This window comes from Cebus imitator, unplaced genomic scaffold (genome assembly GCF_001604975.1).
Source record: "Cebus imitator isolate Cc_AM_T3 unplaced genomic scaffold, Cebus_imitator-1.0 Scaffold1, whole genome shotgun sequence".
NCBI classification, from domain to species: domain Eukaryota; kingdom Metazoa; phylum Chordata; class Mammalia; order Primates; family Cebidae; genus Cebus; species Cebus imitator.
This window is the reverse complement of record NW_016107316.1, coordinates 12,162,486-12,171,622: the sequence shown is the minus strand read 5'-3', so window position 1 is coordinate 12,171,622 and position 9,137 is coordinate 12,162,486.

The following is a 9,137-nucleotide window of genomic DNA, read 5'->3' as shown; positions in this document are numbered from 1 at the left end:
TCACTCCTGTGCTCCGTGGCTCTGGCTGCTGGGGAGAGTCAAGCAATTTCATGTCATGGGTCACACTCAGGCTAAAGCCGCAGCTTCTGGAGTGGGATTATGGGCTCAGCACGTGGCCTCGGTAAGCCGGGTCTTTATTGATGACTTTCAGAGGCCTGACGCTTCTCTGCCAACTCAGCACATAGCAGCTGCCTCTGAATGGCTTTTTAAATAAAGCTGGGTTAGCTCCCTCCAGCCCAGCCGGCCGATCACATCGTCTGTTTCCCCACATGCAGAGCTCATCCATAAACACTAAGCATGTAATGGGCACCTACTGTGTGCAGTACCTGTTCCAGGCAAGTTGGAGGAAGCAAAGATGAAAGAAGGTGAGCCATGAAAGCCAGTTTTACCAGGAGCCATGCTGAGCCTCTAGTTTCACTTTCTGTTCTCTGGGCCTTCTGCTGGAATATCAGGCACAAAGAAAGAAGGGGCCTCCTCCATGCGGCCCTCTCTGCCTGTCCCTCCCCCTCTGCCACCTGCCAGCATGGACAGTTTGTTGCCTGCAGCCTGGGCTCAGCTTTTGTTCAGTTTCCTGGAGCTGCTGTGGCAAAGCACCATAAGCTAGGTGGGTTTAAACCACAGAAATGTATTCTCTCGCAGTTCTGGAGGTCAGAGGTCTAAAATCAAGGTGTCAGCAGGGCCGTGCTCCGTCTGGAATCTCTAGGGAAGGACACTACTTTGCTTTTTCCTGGCTTCTGGGGGTTCCTGGCAACCCTTGGAGTCCCTTTGTTTATAGCTGTATCGCTCCAACCTCTGCCCTTGTCTTCATATGGGCTTCTCTCCCCTGTGTCTCTGTCTTCACAAGGTGTCTTCTCTGTGTCTGTGTCCAAATTTCCCTCTCACAGTCATTGGATTAGGGCCCACTGTAATCTAATATGACCTCATTTTACCTTAATTATACACGCAAAGGTCCTATTTCCAAATAGGAGCGACTTCACAGGGTCCTTGTGGACGTAAATTCAGGGGACACAATTCCACCCAGTACAGATACCACCCATCCTGAGCATGTGGCATTCAGTAGCGGGCAGAGGCCCTTTCTGTCCTGCAAGGCATGGTCCCTGTGCCATCCCTGTGCACTCTGTATGTTTCAGCAGTGCCATGTGGGTTTCACTCCTGCGTGAGGGGACATGTCAGGAGGAAGCTGGGCAGACAGTAGTGTGTGTAGACACCCACCATGTGCCATCATTATAAAGTTCTGTCCTCTGCAGCTGCTTCCAGACATGTCAAATTCTCTCCATCAAAAGCTGGGTCTCTTTATTAAATAGTGAAATGACTTCTCAGATAACATGTGGCGCAAACTGGAGAGTCAGTGACACTCAGAGACGTCCAAGCTGGCAGGGGGGCAGCGGCGTCCCTTCCTTCCTTCCTCCGGCAATGCAGCTCTGGAGAAGGCCTTCCCCGGCCGGACCAGTGCTGTCTGCTCAGAGCCACAGGCAGCTGGGTCCTGCGGCTCCCTCTTGCCATCACCCCATTATCCTCTCACTGGCCTCCGAGGGAGTTTGAAAGGGCTCTGAGGATGCTGGCGTTGGGAACTAAAGGATGCCAGAGTATGGGAGCTGCAGGCCAACTGCCTTTACCACTGCCTTCTCAAGCTGGTTTTCTTCCTTTGGTGAGATCGCCCTTGACGTCTCCACAGTGTGTTTCTGTTTCTTCTTTTGGCGTGATCGCCACTTTGCTGATTTCCCGCTAACAAGTGCTGCAGGCCCCAGAGGGCAGTGTTTCTCTGGATTAGAAAGTAGAACAGCTGATTTCTTGCCCACCTGTTTCTCTGACATCAGAAGCTGCAGAAAGGCTGAGCTTGACTCACTTCCCCTCTCCCTGGAGGGCTTCATTTCACACTTAGGCTGGCTCCAGGACCCTAAATTGGTCTCTGCTCCTGTGGGTGGCCCTAGAATTTGCACCAGGGCCTCACAGTCTATAAAATCCATGGGTGTGGAATGGAGAATGGTGCAGCACTTCGGGAAATAGATTTAGCAGTTTTTAAAACGATTAAACATAAATGTACCGCACAACTCAGCAATTCCACTCCTAGGCATATACCTAAAGGGAAAGAGAAGTGTATGGCCACTCAAAGGGTGGTACACAGATGTTCATAGCAGCTTTATTTATCACAGCCAAAAACGTAGACACAATGGAAAAGCCTATCGGCTGGTGAATGGATAAACTAAATGCAGTAAATCCATACAACGGAATATTATGAGGTCACAAAAAGGGATGGAATGATACATGCTGTAATATGGATCTACCTCAAAAACGTCATGTTAAGTGAAAGAAGCTAGACTCAAAAGACCACCTATTGTATGATTCTGTTTACGTGAAATTTCCAGGACAAATCTACAGAGACAGAAAGATTAGTGGTTGCTTCAAGCAGGGTTGGAAACAGTGCCTGAAAAAGGGCACAAAGAATGTGTCCTAGGGTGATAGGAATGCTCTAAAGTTGGCTTGTTGTGATTGTTGCACAATTTGATCAGTCTACTAAAATTGTTCAGTTGTACCCTTAAAAGGGGTAATGTTTACAGTATATAAGTTATATCTCAATAAAACTGTTAGGATAATTTAATGATTGGAAAAAGAAGGAAACCAACAAATCCATAGGCAGCAGAGTGCAGAGACTTAAAATGTGAGCCAACTGCTGGCTCTTGGGCCTCCTGGCTGTGTGACCCTCGGCCAGTTACTTAACCTCTCTGCGCCCCAGTTTCCTTATCTATAAAATGGGGCAACAATTTTACCTGCCTCATTACAGTAGTATAAGGCTATAAGGCTAAATGAGCGAATATTTATAAAATATTAGTGCATAGTATTCATTCTAGGTGCATAATTAAAATTCTGTTGAAATTCTGTTGAGCTGTTCTCTGTTGGGCTATAAGGAATCCTAGGGTTTGAGTGTTCCCTCTCTTCATCTGAGACTGAAGGCCAGACATCTTCATGGAAAGGTATACTGGTTGACTTGCTCTCCATGGAGCGTGGTTGTAGGTATGGGAGGAGGCTGTCCACCCTCTGCCATCTCTCAGCTTCGGAGCCCCAGGCGGCTGGGCAGCGGGACGGCCTGCTTCAGCTGCCTCACTGTGAGGAGGGGGCGTGGGAATCGACACATACAAAACCACTGGAGACCCATAAAGGGGCCTTGGCATTAAGAAATCCTGTGTCCTGGTGGGTCATGGAGGTCTATGAGAGGGAGGGTAGATGGAACAAACTGGAAATGAGCCATTCTGACAAGGAGTACTGATAATGTCAACAGGGCTGCAGCAGTGGGGAATACATCCCCACTCACCACACGCTCAGAGCAAGACCAGCCCTCCCAGCACCATGGAGACAGGAAGTAAACACATCAGTTTCCCTCTCCTGGCCCCTGACCTTTGAGCATGATGTGGTCAGGTGGTCAGAGGTTTCTAGCAGTCCCAGCGGCCCGTAGCCAAGCTGGCCTGTACCCCTTTTACTTTACCCCCTGGGCTTTCCCAACTTCCTCATCAACCCTATCTACTTTGGGTGGGAGAGAGCCAGCATTCCCCCTTCCTTAGAAAAAAAAGCCACGCACACAAAGACTTAGACACGAATGTTCATGGCAACTTTGTTCATAAGAGTTCCTCCCCCAAAGGAAACAACCCAAACATCCATCAGATGGTCAAAGGGCAAGCAAACTGTGGCGCATGGATGCAGCACAATGTTGTGGGAAAACCCCTCTAATAGACACGATGCAATGGATGTCACAAACATGCTAAGTGAAAGAAGCCAGCCCCCAAAACTGTATATTGTATGATCCCACGCATACGAAACTCTAGAAAAGGCAAAATTATAGGGACAGAAAGCAGACCCGTGGTTGCCAGGGGCTGGGGATGGGCAGGGCAGGAGTGGCTGACCGCAAGGGGCCGGCTATGAGGCATCTCTTGGGAGTGATGGAAGTGAGCTATGCTGTGAGCCTGACTATAAACATTCGCCAAGACTCATCAAACCGGGCACTTAAAATGGGAACATTTGATGGTATGCAAATTGTATCTCAATATACCTTTTGAAACCACAGTACAAAACTACAAAAGAGTGTGTAGCCTGAGCTGCTTACTCTTACCATACTCTCCAGTATTTGTGCTCCTTGATATTCACCCAAAGGAGTTCAAACTTATGTCCACACACAAATCTGTTCATGGATGCTTATAGTAGCTTTATTCATAATTACCAAAACTTGGGAGCAACCAAGATGTCCTTTGGTAAGTGAATGCGTATATAGACGGCAGTACATCCAGATGATGATTCCGTTGAGCGTATATTCAGTGCTAAAAGGAAATATACTACCAAGCCATGAAAAGCCATGGAGGAAACGTAAATGCATATTAGTAAGTGAAGGAAGGCAATCTGAAAAGACCATATATGCGGTATGATTCCAGCTATCTGACCTGAAAAGGCAAAACCCATGGAGACTGTAAAAAGACCAGTGGTTTCTGGGATTCGAGGGGAGAAAGGGAATTAGGAGGAGCACAGAGGATTTTTAGGGCAATAACTTACCTGTATGATACTCTCACGGTGGATCCATGGCAGTATTCATTGGCTGAAACCTGTAGAATGCACAGCACCAAGAGTGAACCCTAATGTACGCTATGGCTGTAGGGGATAAGGAGGTGTCCATGCAGGTTCACTGGCAAATGTCCCACTGTGGTGCAGACTGTTGGTGGTGGGGGAGGCTGTGCATGTGTGGGGGCAGGAGGCATGTGGGGCTTTGTACTCTGTGTTCGTTTGTGCTGTGAACCTATAACTGCTCTTTAAAAAAATCTACTTAAAAAGGGAACCCCAGAGATGAGGCTCACTAACTAGAAGATGCCTGCCACTCCAAGACACCTGGTATCCCCCAGACCATGCCCCGCCTTTGGTGATCGCTCCCACCGTCCCCAGGGTACCTGGGCTCCAAGTGAGGCTTAGCAAACCTGTCACTGTTTACTGGACTTGTTTCGAGTCCAGTAAATGGGAAAGACAGTTAAGGCGCTGGGGTGCCCTCTGGTGGAAAGGACACCTCCAGCGTCCTCTGGAGCAGTGAGGGGTCAGAATTCTCAGTTGGCCTGGAAGTCCTGGCACCAACTGGCCCTTGTTCCTTGGAAGCATCTCTCTCCTCCTTGTGTGATTTCCAGCTTTTCTTTTTCCTCCTCTAGTTACCCTGTGTTGTCCTGGACAGGCGAATGGGGAGAATTTATTGTATCATGGCTTGGGGCTTATCGTCACAGTGGGTGGAGATTCAGCTGAGCAAATCCACGGAGTGGCTCAGCCCAACCTTCCCTCCTCTCCCTTGCTCCTGGAATGAAGCCAAGAGGAGCCTCAGTATTCGGAAAACTGTTCAGTATGCTACCTAGAGAAGGCTCCAGGAGTGTGACCTACAACAGACTTCACGGGAACAGGCCTTTTCCTGGAGACCTCAGAGGTCCACCTGGGCCCTGGAGTGGCTTGGAAGTGGCAGTCTTACTGAAGGTCTCCACCAGGATTCCTTTGGCTTGGGGAGTGCACGGTCCTTTGCTGGGAAGCAGGCAGTGCTGAGAAAGTGAGGACGAGCGCCCTGAGAACCTGACTTCTCACAGGCACTCTTAGAGCAGCAGGCCGGGATCCTGGTGCGGGGCCTGGCGGCCTCTGCCCTGCAGGACAGTACTCAGCCTGCAGCTACCCGTGGGTGGAGAGAGGAAAGTGTTTGTTTTGTTTTGCTCTGTCCCATGGTTATGTAAGGCTGGCTACAAGCTAGGACCTTTCCCTCTGTCATCTCATCTCGTGTCCCTTTCAGCGAGCCTAAGGCGGTGTTACTGCTGCTGAGTGAGAGGCAGGTTCCTGCTCTTGCCACTGCATGTTCCTGAACTGGTGTTTTTCTTGGCATCGGTGTTTTTGGGCTCAGCTTGAGGATTCCCCTTTAGACCCAGGATCAAAGGTCCTAAGTTTAAGGAGTGGAGGGGAGGGCTCGACAGCTGAACCCAAAAACTGCATCTCCAGGCTCATGTGGAAATCAGATAGCAGAGTGACTTTTGCAAAAATGCAAAGCAATAAACTAGCTCCATGGCCCGTTTCTGGCCTTCCCTCTGCTCCCCATCCTGTCCTCATCCTCACCTGCCTGTCACTCATCAGCATCCTGTCCTCATCCTCACCTGCCTGTCACTCATCAGCATCCTGTCCTCATCCTCACCTGCCTGTCACTCATCAGTAGACCTTCCTGGGCCTGGTCTTTGGAAAAACTTAGTTCATCAGTAATCATCTCCATTTCTCTTATGGATATTATACTCCTGTTTTTCTACTTCTTCTCAAGTTGATTTTGATCGTTTATATTTTTATAGTCAAGTACCTATTTCATCTAGAGTTCAAATATCTAGTCTATTCTCATAATGTTAAAAATTGTCTTTGTATTTGTAGTATTGGTCCAGTTTTCATTTCTAGAGTTTTTATTTATCTCTTGTTTATTGGTTATATTTGTGAGAAATACACTGGTCTTTCTCCATTTAGTTTTTCATTTTTCTGTTAATCATTTTAGTGCTTTTTAAAAAATAATGTCAAATTTTTATTTACCTTTATTTTTCTTGTTTAATTTTTAAAAACATGTCAGGCTATAACATTTTCTCTAAGCACAGATTTGGCCGCTTTTCATTCATTTTATCATGTTCTGCTCTGATTTCTATTAGTTTTCAAAAGTCTAAATTTGCAGTGTTTGTTTCCTGTTTACAACTAAAAAGCTATTTTAAATACTAGTAATGTTTGTATGTTTGTGCTTTTGTTCTCAAGATTTTTTCAGTGTTATCTGCTTGTAATTCATTTCTGGTTTATTAAATTAGGTCTAAGAATAGGAATCTGTACAACTTCTACTTTTTACAACTCAAAATTTTTCCTTTGAAACCTAATATAACAAATTTTTATGAAAGTTCAATAGATTTTTTTTTGTTTCTTGAAACAGAGTTTCGCTCTTGTTGCCCAGCCTCAGGTGCAGTGGCGCGATCTCGGCTCACCGCAACCTCCACCTCCCGTGTTCAAGCGATTCTCCTGCCTCAGCCTCCCAAGTAGCTGGGATTACAAGCATGCGCCACCATGCCTGGCTAATTTTTGTATTTTTAGTAGAGACAGGGTTTCTCCATGTTGGTCAGGCTGGCCTCAAACTCCCGACCTCAGGTGATCTGCCCCTCTTGGCCTCCCAAAGTGCTGGGATTATAGGCATCAGCCACTGCACCCAGCTGGTTCAATAGATATTGTGTGTGTGTGTGTATATCTCCTGTCTGGAGAATATATACAGTTTCAAATCTATTGATTGTATTCCTCAGGATTCTGTATCCTTACTTACTTGGAGTCTGCTTGGCTGGTCATTTCTGAGAGAGGTTGTTAAAGTGTCCCACTCTGATGATGGTTTTGTCAAATTCTTCTGGAGGATGTTTGGTGCCAGTCCTGGGTGAGGGAACCAGCAGTCTCTCTCCTGGTCTTAGAGAGGTGCTAAGGCTCCCAGGAGGATGTCACCCCACATAAGGCAAAGGAGCTGCCCTGGCAGGAAGCAGGAAGGTGCTGCTCACGGGACTGGGCTCTCTCTGGCCTCTGTCTCTGGGTTTATGCTCCAAACTCACTTTTAAAATGTGGTATTTTTGGTGTCTCAAGCCATTGCTTTCGTGGAAGAGCTTGGCCTCAAGGGCATGGGCACCAGGTAGATGCATCTGGGATTCCCCTCCAGCTGCAAGGGAAAGGAGCAGAAGGCCCTGCCCACAGACAGGAGTGTCAATGGCTTGTCAGCTGGCTCCACCTGCTACAGAGCTGGGGCCCCGGGACACCTGTGTTTCTTGGATGGGCGTCAGTTCTCTCTGGGCTCCTGCCAATCAGGCCAGCAAAGTTTGGGGGTTTGTTTTCCCTGTAGCCAGTCAAGCTCAGACAAAGCTCTTCTCGGCAAGCCTGACCTCTTCGGCTTTTCAAGACCTCAGCATTTATGCTCAGGCCTCTTCATGCTCATGACTGTGGGAGAGGGCCAGCAGGAGGGATGCATGACTAGTTGGGGCCACATGAGTGAGGCATAGGAACTCCTCAAAAAACTCTTGCTTTGAAAGATAGGGCACTGAATCAGGAAGTGGAGGACAGAGGTAGGGACTAGAGGATGTGGGCGCGGCAAAGACAGGAGAACTGGTTTCCTTGGGGCAGCAGAGTGAGCAAGAGTGACAGCCAGATACCCAGGAGAAAGTAGAGGATGAGCCAATGAGAGTCAAGAAAGCACTTGGTGAAAGACAGAAAGCTTTACCCTAAGATCAGGAACAAGACAGGATGCCCGTGTCTGCCGCTTCTATGCAACATTGTACTGGAAGTTCTAGCCAGAGAAACTGCAAGAAAAAAAGAGAAAAAAGACATCTAGATAGTAAAAGAAGCAGTAGAGTCATCTTTATTTGCAGATGACATGATCTTATATGTAGATGATCCTAAAGAATCCACAAAAAACCTATTATAGCTAGAAAATAGAAAATAAAAAAACTATTATAGCTAGAAAATAAAAAATAAAAAAACTATTATAGCTAATACATGAATTTGACAAAGTTACAGGATACAATGTTAACACAAAAGTCAGTTGTATTTCTATATACAGCACAAAAGGAAAATCAAGAAAATAATTCTATTTACAACAGCACCAAAACCAATAAAATAATTAGAAATGAATTTAACAAAGGGAGGGGAAGGCTTGAATATTGAAAACTATGTAACATTGCTGAAAGAAATTAAATAAAATTTAAGAAAATAAAAAGACATTCCATGTTCATGGATTAGAAGACTTAATATTGTTAAAATGGCAACAATCTCCAAATAGAACTACAGATTTAACGCCAGGCTTATCCAAATCCCAATGTGATGTTTTTACAGAAATGGAAAAGCTAATCCTAAAATTTGTATGGAATTGCAAGGGACACTGAATAGCCAAAGCAATCTTCAAAAAGAAGACAAAAGTTGGAGGACTTACACTTCCTCATTTCAAAACTCACTACAAAGTTACAGTAATCAAAACAGTGTGAGGCCGGGCGCGGTGGCTCAAGCCTGTAATCCCAGCACTTTGGGAGGCCGAGGCGGGTGGATCACGAGGTCAAGAGATCGAGACCATCCTGGTCAACATGGTGAAACCCCGTCTCTACTAA